This window comes from Heterodontus francisci, chromosome 2 (assembly GCF_036365525.1).
Source record: "Heterodontus francisci isolate sHetFra1 chromosome 2, sHetFra1.hap1, whole genome shotgun sequence".
Lineage (NCBI taxonomy): Eukaryota > Metazoa > Chordata > Chondrichthyes > Heterodontiformes > Heterodontidae > Heterodontus > Heterodontus francisci.
In genome coordinates this window covers 97,233,239-97,245,522 of record NC_090372.1, presented here as the reverse complement: position 1 = coordinate 97,245,522, position 12,284 = coordinate 97,233,239, and the positions used below count along the sequence as shown (strand labels likewise).

Genomic DNA, 12,284 nt, shown 5'->3' with positions numbered 1-12,284 from the left:
GACTAGTTCTCAGCAAAGGCATCAGTTTCAACCTCCTTACAACACCTCAATGAACTTTGAGCTTGTCATGACACTGAGTTCTTCTTCTGTCATCTTTGTCTCCCCACCCACCTCTTGGCCAGGAGTCTTGCCGCTGCACAATGAATTCTTTCTCCCATCTTCAGAATGTTCTTTCTCTCTGGCCTCTTACTCTATCTTGTCTTTTCATTTCTGAGCTGTTGGCGGAACATCGGTCATCCCAATTTCTCATCTCCCTCATTCTGAACTTGCAACTCAACATTCTCTGAGGTCCAACCATGGCATTGTCATTAAACCTGCTGACAAGGGTGATGCTGTTGTTGTTTGATGAACAGCACTCTACCTTGCAATGGCTGAATATCAATTTTCTGACACATCCTCCTACAAAAAAAAGGACAGTTCCTCCTTGGATCATGATCCCACCACTGAACGTCAAACCATCTTTTCCCAGACCAACACTTATCTCATCTTCTCTGGAGATCTTCCCCTCACCAACCCCTACCTCCCCGCCACCTCCGCACATTGGACACCAACCTCAATCTTTCAGAGCCCACTTCTACATCCTTCCAAGATTCACAGACAGGACTGTCCTGGTAGACCCATTGTTTCAGTCTGCGTTTGCTCACATAACTAACTTCTTCCTATCTTGACATTTTTCATCCCTTGTCCAGTTTCTTCCGACTTACATCCACAACTCTTCTGGTACTATCCACCATTCTAACAGTTTCCTGGCTCTAACCTATGGATATCCAGTCCCTCTACACCTCCATTCCCCATCAGAATGGCCTTAAAGCACTCCACTTCTTCCTTGAATGGAGGCCCAACCAGTTCTCATCCACCACCAGCCTCCTCTGCCTTCCTGAACTTGTTTTTACATTGAAAAACTTTCCATTTGACTCCACTCACTTCCTGCAAATAAAAGGTGTTGTTATGGAAACCCATATTGGTCCTGGCTATCCCTGTCTTTTTGTGGGATACATGGAACCTTCCTTGTTCTACTCAGGTCCTCTCCCTCACCTCTTTTTCTGTAACATTGATGCCTGTGTCGGTGCTACTTTCTGCTCACTCCAAATTGAAAAATTTCATCAACTTTGCTTCTAATTTCCACCCTATCCTTGTCTTCACAGGGCCCATCTCCGACTCTTCCTTCCTTGACTTCTCTACCTGTTTCTGGGGATAGGCTGTGAATCAATATGTACTATAATCCCACTGATTCTCAGTTACCTTTGACTACTCTGCCTCCCACTCTTCCAGAAAGGATTCTATTCCATTCTCCCAGTTTCCCCATTGCATCTATTCTGATAATGCCACCTTCCACACCAGGGTTTCTGATATGTCTTTCTTTTTCCCTTAATTAAGGGTTCCCCTCCACCAGGGTTGAGAGCCCTCTACGGTCCATCCCATTTTCTACGCTTCAGCTCTCAAACTTTCCCCTGCCTCCCAGAACTACCATAGGGTTCCCCTTATTCTCACCTTCCACTCCATCAATCTCTACATTTGATGAATCATCCTCTGCCAGTTCTGCTACCTCTAGTGTGAAGCCACCACCAAACACTGTGAACATTCCCTCTGGTCTACTCTTAAATCATTCCAACACTCGGTCCCCTTCCCATGGCAGCTTTCCATCCAAGAAGCAGGACATGCATAACCTGCCCTTTCAGCTCCTCCCTTCCCACCATCTAGGGCCCCAAACACTCGTTCCAGGTGAAACAGCGATTTACTTTTACTTTTTTCAATTTAGTATACTGTATTCGCCACTCATGATCTGGGTCGCCTCGACATGAGGGAATCTGAATTCAGATTGGGTGACCCCCTTGCTGAGCCCCGCTATACAGTCCACAAGCCAAACCAGTCACTTGCTATTTTATTTCTCTGTCCTACTCCAACTCTGACCTCTCTGTCCTTGGCCTCCCATTTGTTCCAATGAAGCTTAACGAAAACTCGAGAAACAGCACCTCATCTTTCAATTAGGCACTTTACAGCCTTCCAGATCCAACATTGAGTTCAATAGTTTCAGATCGTAACCATTTCCCCGATTTTGTTGGACAGCAAGTGGTTCGGCTTTTGCCATTTACACCTCCTCTATACCCGTCTTTTGTTTCTTTACTTGTTCCATTACTATTCTTTTTTGCCTTGGACCATCATCCCTTTTGTCATTTAATCTGTTCTGCCTTCCACTCTATCATAGACCTTGCCTTTTGTTCTTTCCTCCCCCCCCCCCCCCCCCCCCCACCCCACCTTTTCCTTGCCTCTGTATTTACTTAAGACCAGTTACTTCTCTTTTTCCAGTTCTGACAAAAAGTCATTGACCTAAAAAGTTAACTCTGTTTCTGTCTCCACAGATGCTGCCTGACCTGTCGATTATTTCCAGCATTGTCTGTTATTATTTGGCATTTGCTTGCTACCATGCTTACCAAACTGCAATTTTCTGCCCATTAATTTTTTTATGGGTGAAACATTGTGGGCTCGCAAAAAAAGCCCCTAGTTGTCACATCAGATGGTGTTAAAAATGTGTGTGAGAGTTTTTCTGAAGTGAGAATGTGATAGGATGGGACTAATAGAGTACATCCTTTTGGTGGCAGTCATGAAATGGGATTTAAACACAGTTTTGAGTTTTGCAGCTCATTTAGATTGCGGACTGCCTGGTGCAGCTTGAATATAGTCAGGGAGGGCGATAGTGTTGATGACAAGGGGGAAGTTTTTGGTTGGGGCCAAAGGCAATACTCTCACTGTTTCCATTGTTCAATTGGAGAAAATTATGGCTCAACAACAACATCAGGTTACAAATCTGACAAAACATAGGTTATTGTGGAACTGAGGGAATTGATGGAGATGAAACTGGAATCTCAGCAGCATTTGACTGCCTGCCTATGAATGATGTCCCAAGAGCCAACATGTAGACAAAGAAAAGGAGGTAAATGAGGATGGAACTCTGGGCTATATAGGGATATTCTGGAAGTAACTGAGTGGAGATGGGGGAATCTAGTGCTAGAGATGTGCTGGCTGCATTGATATAGATAGTAGTGGCAACATTCAAACGCAATCCTATGATGGAGGATTGGTGGAGGATGATGGTCTAATCAACCATAACAAACTTCAGAGAGATAATAGGAGAAATAATATTCAGGAGTTGCTGTTATGGAGTTCTTGAGTCATTTTTTTATTTGTTCATGGGATGTGGGCATCGCTGGCTAGGCCAGCATTTATTGCCCACCTCCCTAATTCTTGAGTCTATGGCACTCATACTTGAAAATGCAGAATACAGGAACTGTACCCAGAGAAATAGGGGACAAAAGCAACGTGGTGGACAAGAGCACTGAAGGCACAATCAAAACCTGTGGAGGTCATTGGTGTCGTCAACAGGGTGGAGGCACATAGGGGTGCTCGCTTGTGAGTCAGCTAAGAGAAGTTTTTTGGGGGGGATGGAGAGTGAGGGTAGCATAGTAGAAGGAGGCAACAAGATCTGGATGTTGAGAGAGATAAGATATTTCTCTGCCATAGCCTTGCCAGTATTTGGAATCTTGGAGATTTTGAGGTTGCGTGACAGCAAGCATTCATGGTGTTTCTTTGTATCATTAGTCTCTCAGCCTATTGCTGCTTCACAAAAAAATGTTTTACTGAATGCAGATCAGTTCTCAGCATAATATTTTGCAGATTTGGTGGTTCACCTTGCTGACAGCTGACCAGAGTTTTGACAGGCTTCTGAGGGAAGACTTGTTGCCATCATGAATCTGATCTAGAGTGGAACCCTCGATGGGGGATCTGTGGCACTCCACCAACCTCCCCCCCCCACCCCCGTGAGTAGGACCAGGAACAGTGAGTCTCTTCAATCAGATTTAACAATCCCCACTGAGGCACACAGGGTGAGATTTTGGATTGTTTGAGGGGGCAGGTTTGGGGATGGGCAGTCGATTAAACTCATCTCACAGCTCGGTGTTCCAGTTTCCCCATGCGAGACCGGCATGCTCAGATTTTGGAGGGTGCCAACGGGAGCCAGAAGAGGCAACCTGACGGAACTCTTAAATGCCGACTTAAGGCTGTTAACGAGCTCATTGTCAGTTGGTTTAAGGGACAGTCTTGGATTTTGGTTTTAAGGGTTGGGTTCTGCATGCTGTCAGAATCCCTACTTGGAGGAGGAGGAGGTGGCATAGTGGAGCGCGATCTGCAATAGCGAGACAGAGATGAAAGGCAGCACTGAAGAAAAAGTCTGAGAGATGGCCTTCATTAACAGGCAAGAAGTTGTGCTCAGTGGTAAGAAATATCCTTTATATCTTTGCACGCTTCACAAGAGTTTTTGGGGATGGTGTTCAGACAGACTCCACTGTCTAATGCCAATGAAGGAAGAGCATATGAGGAAATGGGATCAAGCTTCTGGGAGCTTAGTCTGACTAGCCATCTGCTGGAGCAAAGGCAGACCCCTGGGCAGAAGGGGTGCAGGAGTGAGGAAGGAGAGGCAGGGTCTGAACCTAACACCATCTTCACCAGCTCACTCCATCGCTCTTCCAACCCTCACTTCCCTTTCTCTGAAGTTTTGCCAACATGAAATGGAAACACAAATCAGCCTTAATGTAAGAACTTTCCCAGTGCTTTATGGCTTAACGGTTAACTATTATTTACATCATAAAGACCCAAGTGACCCACAAAGTGACATTACCGATGCAGTGGCCTCCTTGGACAGCCACTCCTCCAGGCTGCTCCCCCTGTGGCTGAGGATGAGGTGGAGGCAGACTGCTTGCTCATGTTTGTTTGGGCCTGACATGCCTGTGGCAGCAGTCCTCGCCATGGAGGTGCCGGGAGGGGAGCATCTCCCAAAGGCCGCTGCAATGGAACTGTTGCAGGGGCAGCCACAATCACAGGGCATGACTCCACAGATGCATCGTCGGTCAGGGGGGCCTTGAGGTGGATGAGGATGATGATTGTGGAGGTGGCGGTCCTTCATCACAATCTGTTGCCTCCTCAGCCTTTTCATGGTGCCCTTGATCGCTGGAGGGGACCACCAGCTGGGCCGCAGTTGGCATCCACTCCATGCCTCTTTGCACCATTTGCGCCACTGATCGGTCAATACTGCTGAGTCTGGGATGCAACCTGTGCACATCAGTGCACAGTTCCTGCATCCACTCTGAGTGATGCCACACAATGCTCTCCAAGAGGTTAGTCACTCTCTCAAGCGAAGAGCTCATGCCCACAAAGCAGAATTATTGTGCAGCATGAGATGAATGGACTCATCCATTTTCAACCTGTGACCCTGCACTGCTCAGGTAACTCCAACATGTGGGCAGACTTCACATGCTGGTTCTCCAGATACAGCCGCCTCCCTAGGCATCTCCACTCTGCCGAGCAGGGCTGCACCTGTCCGCAATCCTCCAAGAGGGACTACCCACAGCTGACTCTGCCTCCCCCAAATCCTCCAGCTCTGAAGTGATGTGCCATCATCTATGATGATGAGTGCGGATACACCAAGGTATGAGTGTCTGCACTGGTGGATGGTGTGCTAGTAAGATGTGATGGTGTAGGCTCTGGGGCTGTCTTCCTCCTCTGAGTCCTTAGGAACTTGGTCTCCAAGGGTGGACTCTTGCCCCTCTGCGACTTGCCCTTGTGGGAGACATTAGAGATGTTAATGAGAAATTAATACAGTGTTTTGATCCCCATAGACATCAACAAACCAAAAGAACCAAATTTACCGAATGACCCCAATAAAAACACAAATGGACAAGGTTTCACTTTTATCACTTTTACTCTATCAAACCAAAATCAACATAAATTAAACATGAATTAACAGACAGATCATGGTTAATATATATACATATCTTACAAAATACACATTAACTATCAGATACAACAAAGATAGATCTCATGGATTTACTGGGCAGTCCACTCAGCAGACATGCACCAATTACAGCAGCAAAATTCTTTAAAGCTCTCAACTTCCTCAGGTAGATCTCCAGCTCCTTCCAAAATGCAGCCACCGATTCTCATTGGACAGCAGCTCCCCTTCAACCTGAACTCCACGGGTCCCGTCTTCACCAAAACGGCGCACTACTCCAGAACCCCACAGCTCTGCTCACAACAGTCTTGATGGCATGGATCCACCTGGATTACCTTAAGTAACGGAAAAAGCTGTAGCAACTGACCTCTGCCTATTGCCAGCTACTGGACCCAGCCATCACTTTCTGCAGCCTGCCTGGATTCCACCCCTGTGTGATCTAAGCTTGGATGGCTCAGAGTCCTTTTATTCTGGTTCCAACCAGTTTCTGTTTCCACAGAGCTTTTAGTTTGTTTCTGTTTCGCCGGAAACCTGAAGTTTTAGTTTCCCTTTCAGTTAGGGTCCATCTCAAAAAAACAAGATTTGAAACCAGTGCACCTAACAGTACATTCGACAAGTCATCTGTTCAGAGAACAGCTCGCACATGCTCCCTCACTGGTCCCACAAACCATGGAATCTATAACAACAGCGAGAAGATGCTTCGGCTGCTTAAACTACTGAGATGGCAACTTATACATAAACAGCTGGTTGCACAGGGAGCATTGCCACCCATTCCTTGAACCTGGAGATGTTGAGATGTCTTCACCCTATCTGTGGCGGACTCCCTCTTCTCCTTCACCAGTGTCTCTGAGGCTGGACACTCTAGTCACATCAAGGGCCTGCTCCTCAAATTGCATCAACATCACAAGTGTGGGAGCAAACCTTACAGGTGTTTTCTCTCTCATTCTCCCTAGCGTTCAACTACAAAAAAAGTCAAAGTTCAGTTTGGAGTGCATGTGTATAAATGCACAAAGTATTGTTAATAAAGTGAGCGAGCTGCAGGTGCAAACAGCTACATGGGAATATGATGGCAATAAGAGATCTGGCTCAAAAAAAAGGGGATGTTTCAATGCTTAATATTCCTGGGTACAAGGTATTCATGAAGATGGGGAAGGAAAAAAAGGAGGATAGCATTAATATTACAGTACCAGAGAAAGAGAATGTTTTTCAGGGGGTCTGTTATGATCCCCAAACAGAGCACCAATAAATGAAAAGAATCGAATCCACCGACTGACCGTAATTTAGGAATCCCAAAATTCAAACGGACAAGACTTTTATATATTTTAACACTCAAAGCAAAAGCAACCCTAAAACATAATCTTGATTTAACTGTTTGAGATATATACCTTAAAGGTTACACGTTAATTAGCAGATGCATCAAGGAACGTCCTTACAGTTCGCTGATCAGTCATAGCACAACAAAACCAGGATCTTCCTCAGGTAGCTTTTCAAGTCTTGTCCTATGCGGATATGGAAGTAATGATGTCATGTCAATAGCGAGCAATGCAATCTCCCCTTTAACAGTTCAGTCTTATCACCTCTCGAAGCACCTCAGCCTTGCCCACTACTGTCCTGATGACGTGGCTCTGCTGATAACTTTTCATTTGCCTAAACAATGGTAGCAGCTTGCATCTTCCAAGGGTCAGCTACCAGAAAACAGGTTCCAATTGAAAGAGTTTGTCCCAGCTTTTTCAAGTTCAGCAGCCCTAGGAGACTCTTTTAAAACACCACCGAGCTTTGCAGCTTTTCAGTCTCTTTAGACAATTGACCTCAGTTTTTCGAGCTGGCTTCTTGTGAAAACCACAGTCTTTTTCTGGCTTAACACACTCTGGTGCTTTCTTGAGAAACTCATACAACTTTTTCCCTTTGCTGGCTTAACACTTTGCAGAGACTTCTTAAACTGAAATTAAAACTTGCCAATCATATATATCCGGTTAATAAAAAAACTGTTTTTCCCTCAGTCACAAGACTGTTTGTCCATCTAGCTTGGGTTCAACTTGGAAATCCCCAGATTCAAATCAGGGACCATGTGCAAAACACAAACACAAGCTGTTCAGAGCTCAGTTTACAGATGAAATCTCCATAACAGGGTCAAAGACAGAATCCATTTGGTTGGAGGCAAGAAACAATAAAAGAGCTATTGCACTCCTTTGTGTATTTTATTGGACACCAAATAGTGGGAAGGAGATAGAAGAGAAGATTTGCAAAAACATTAGAGAGAGGTGCAAGAAGTATACATTAGTGATAATGGGAGACTTTACCCCCAAATCCAGACTGTTAAAAGAAGTTAGAGAGGAAATAGCAGAAGGTCTGGCCATCATTTTTCTGTCTTCACTGGATAAAGGTGTGGTGCCGGAGAATTGGAGAACTGCTGACGTCATATCTCTGTTTAAAAAGGGAGTGAGGGATAGACCGAATAATTACAGGCCAGTCAGACTAACCTCAGTAGTGGGAAAATTATTGGAATCTATTCTGAGACAAGATAAACTGTCACTTAGAAAGGCACAAGTTAATCAAGGATTGTCAGCATGGATTTGTTAAGGGACGATCTTGTCGGACCAATTTGATAGAATTTTTTGAAGAAGTAACAAGGAAGATAGATGAGAGTAGTGCAGTTGATCTGGTCTACATGGATTTTAGCAAGGCTTTTGACAAGGTCCCACATGGCAAACTGGTTAAAAAAAAAAGCCTATGGGATCCAGGGGAATGCTGCAAGGTGGATACAAAATTGGCTCAGTGGCAGGAAACAAAGGATAATTGTTGACGGGTGTTTTTGCGGCTGTTTTCAGTGGCGTTCCGCAGGGCTCAGTACTGGGTCCCCTGCTTTTTGTGGTATATATTAACGATTTGGATGTAAATGTAGGGGGCACGATCAAGAAGTTTGCAGACGACACAAAGATTGGCCATGTGGTAGATAGTGAGGAGTATGGGCGGCACAGTGGCGCAGTGGTTAGCACCGCAGCCTCACAGCTCCAGGGACCCGGGTTCAATTCCGGGTACTGTCTGTGTGGAGTTTGCAAGTTCTCCCTGTGTCTGCGTGGGTTTTCTCCGGGTGCTCCGGTTTCCTCCCACAAGCCAAAAGACTTGCAGGTTGATAGGTAAATTGGCCATTATAAATTGTCACTAGTATAGGTAGGTGGTAGGGAAATATAGGGACAGGTGGGGATGTTTGGTAGGAATGTGGGATTAGTGTAGGATTAGTATAAATGGGTGGTTGATGTTCGGCACAGACTCGGTGGGCTGAAGGGCCCGTTTCAGTGCTGTATCTCTAATAATCTAAAAAAAAAGGATAGCTGTAGGCTGCAGGAAGATATGGATGGTCTGGTCAGATGGGCAGAAAAGTGGCAAATGAAATTCAACCCAGAGAAGTGTGAGATGATGCATTTGGGGAGGTCAAACAAGGAAAAGGAATACACAATTAATCAGAGAATATTGAGAATTATAGAGGAAGTGAGGGACCTTGGAGTGAATGTCCACAAATCCCAGAAGGTAGCAGGACAGGTCGATAAGGTGGTTAAGAAGGCATATTGAATCCTTTCCTTTATTAGACGAGGCATAGAATATAAGAGCAGGGAGGTTATGCTGGAACTGTTTAAGTCATTGGTTTGGCCACAACTTGGGTACTGTGTGCAGTTCTGGTCACCTCATTACAGAAAGGATATAATGGCACAGAGAGGGTACAGAAGAGATTTATGAGGATGTTACTGGGACTGGAAAAATGCAGCTATGAGGAAAGATTGGATAGGCTAGGGTTGTTATCCTTGGAATGGAGAAGGCTGAGAGGAGATCTGATTGAAATGTACAAAATTTTGAGGGGCCTGGATAGAGTGGAGGTGAAGGGCCTATTTACCTTAGCAGAGAGGTCAGTGACTAGGGGGCATAGGTTTAAAGTGATTGGTAGAAAAATTAGAGGGGAATTGAAGAAATGTTTTTTCAGCCAGAGGGTGGTGGGTGTTTGGAACACATTGCCTGAAAGGGTAGTTGAGGCAGAAACCCTCAATTCATTTAAAAGGAGTCTGGATATGCACCTCAGGTGCTGTAATCTGCAGGGCAATGGAGCAAATGCTGGAAGGTGGGATTAGATTAGGTGGATCGTTTTTCGGCCGGCACATACACGATGGGCCAAGTGGCCTCATTCTGTGCCTTAAACTTTCTATGATTCTACGAATAGGACAATTATTGTGTTCAGAGCAGAGGAAGGGAGAAATTACTTAAGTGTGTTCAAGAGAACTTTCTTGATCAGTATGTTTCCTGCCGAAAGAGGAAAGAGGTATTGTTGGATCTGGTCCTGTGGACTGACATGGGTCAAGTGGAGAATGTCACAGTTGGCAGCATCTTGGAAATAGTGATCATAGTATTCTAAGGTTTAGATTAGTTATGAAGAAGGACAAAGAGCAACCTAGAATAAAAATACTTAACTGGAGGAGAGCTTAGTTCAGTGAATTAAGGAGTGATCTGCTGTGCATTGGAGTCAAAGACTGGCATGCAGAAATGTAATGGAATAATGGACAGCTTTTAGAAAGGGGATGGCTTGGGTACAGTCTAGGTAAATGCCTACAAGGGGAAAGGGAGGGCAACCAAAGTCGGAGCTCCCTGGATGACAAGAGCGATAGAGAGAGTAGGATGAAGCACAAAAAGGGAGCATAGGACAGATTTCAAATTGATAATACAAGGGAGAATCAGGCTGAATATAAAAAGTAGAAGTGAAAAAGGAAACAGAAAGGCAAAGAGACAATGCAAGAATATATTATCACATAAATTGTCTTCTATAGGTATATTAACAGTAAAAGGGTAGTCAGGGAGCAATGGGGAATTGATTATGGACCAAAATGGAGACTTATTGGTGGAGGCAGAAGGAATAGTTGAGATACTAAATGAGTACTTTGCATCGGTATTTACCAAAGCTATGGTAAATGAGAAGGTTGCTGGGGTACTGGATGAGATACAAATAGATAAAGGGGAGGTCCTAGAAGGCTAGCAGAACTTAAAGTAGATAAGTCACCTAGTCTGGATGGGATGTATCCTAGGTTGCTGACGGAAGTATGAGGAAACGTATAAACGACATGAGGAAAATCTTTTTAATGCAATGAGTGTGTAGTCTATCCCCACTTTTGGTCCAGACATTTACTCTGGGTATCAACAACTCAAGACTACCAAATTATTGTTCACACATAGCACGTTTATTCAGCGTTCTAAAATCTTATCCTCAATAGGGATTATACTCACGCGTCAGCGTTAGCTAGGTTACTTAGGTTTGACTGAGAGTTGGAACGGAGCAGATGGTCAGTCCTCCCATTCCGATTCTCCAATTAGTTGGTCAGACTACTTAGTCCTGAGCTAGCTCGCTAGCACGCCGGAGCACGCTTTCTTATACTGGTTTCGTGTGTGCTGCACCTGCGTGATCAGTTCGGGATAGGCTGGACCTGACTATCCGATGCACAGTGATTAGTCGGTCAGCTGTTGGCTAACGTCACAGGCGCGCTACATCAGCCACAGTCGGTCAACCTTTCACCGGTTTTGACATTTTTATTTTGGTAGCCTCATTCCCCAGGTTTCGACCACATTGTATAGCTAGTTCTCTGTTCTCCAGCCCTTGTCTGATAAGGGCTCCGCCGACCTCCCAGTCTCCAAGCATCCAGCCTATATGACACGTCAATTACAAACTTAGCACTAGTTTTAGCGATGTCTTAATCACCACCTTACAGGTTTCAGTACATTCACTTCTCCTTCAGCAGTACCTTTACACCAAATTGCTGTCTCAGCACATCCCACTTCCCTGCTGTGGACACTTGTTTACCCCTTTTAGCCGCACACGCTATTTCCCCACCTATCAAGTTACATACAGTTCATGGGTTGGATGGTGGTCGCCTACAGAGCCCCTTCAGGGTCCAGTTAGGTTTAGATAAAACCTTCCAATTCGCGATCCTCCAACCTCCCCTGAGGAATGCCTTCTTGGAAAACCTCTCGTGTAGGTGCTTGCTTTTCCCGTTTCTTAGTTCGTCGCCTTAGTTGACAGAGGATGATTGGGATGCAGAGCAACACCACTAGCTGAACTACAATCAGAACATGTGAGGATATTCTGATCCAGGGATGAACTTGCACGTTCATTCCCCAGTCTCATTGGTCCTCCCACCAGGTGGTCACCTGTATTTCCTCAATGTCCTGTTGAACTTGCCCACTCCTTTGCTGGAGGATGTAATAAATCTTATGCACTCGGTCCAGTCCTTGTCTAACCTCTGTTATATGCTCTGGCAATGTGGGTATGGGGTATGAGAATTGTCCAATCGAGTTGGACTCGTAACCGCTGATACCGCCTCTGTAGTGCAGGTAACTGTTGCATTAAAAACACAGAATGCTTCCTCAGTGGCATAGACAGGATGTGAACACACTATAGTCGATTCCCCCACACAACATCCTCTCCATGACATTCCCAGCATTACTTTCCTAGAGCGGACAGCATTGG

At 45.1% G+C, this 12,284-nt stretch overlaps 1 long non-coding RNA gene across 4 annotated transcripts in view; it reads right to left on the bottom strand.

Moving 5' to 3' along the window:
- Positions 1-11,214, bottom strand: part of LOC137345894 (uncharacterized) — a 48,612-nt gene extending 37,398 nt beyond the window's left edge. For all 4 annotated transcript variants that reach the window (XR_010968609.1, XR_010968613.1, XR_010968610.1 and 1 more), the window contains exons 1-2: positions 11,048-11,214; positions 7,168-7,281 (exon numbers count right to left, since the gene is read on the bottom strand). This is a non-coding gene — a long non-coding RNA (uncharacterized lncRNA). The remainder of the gene's footprint in view (positions 1-7,167; positions 7,282-11,047) is intronic.
- Between the last annotated feature and the right edge of the window lie 1,070 nt (positions 11,215-12,284).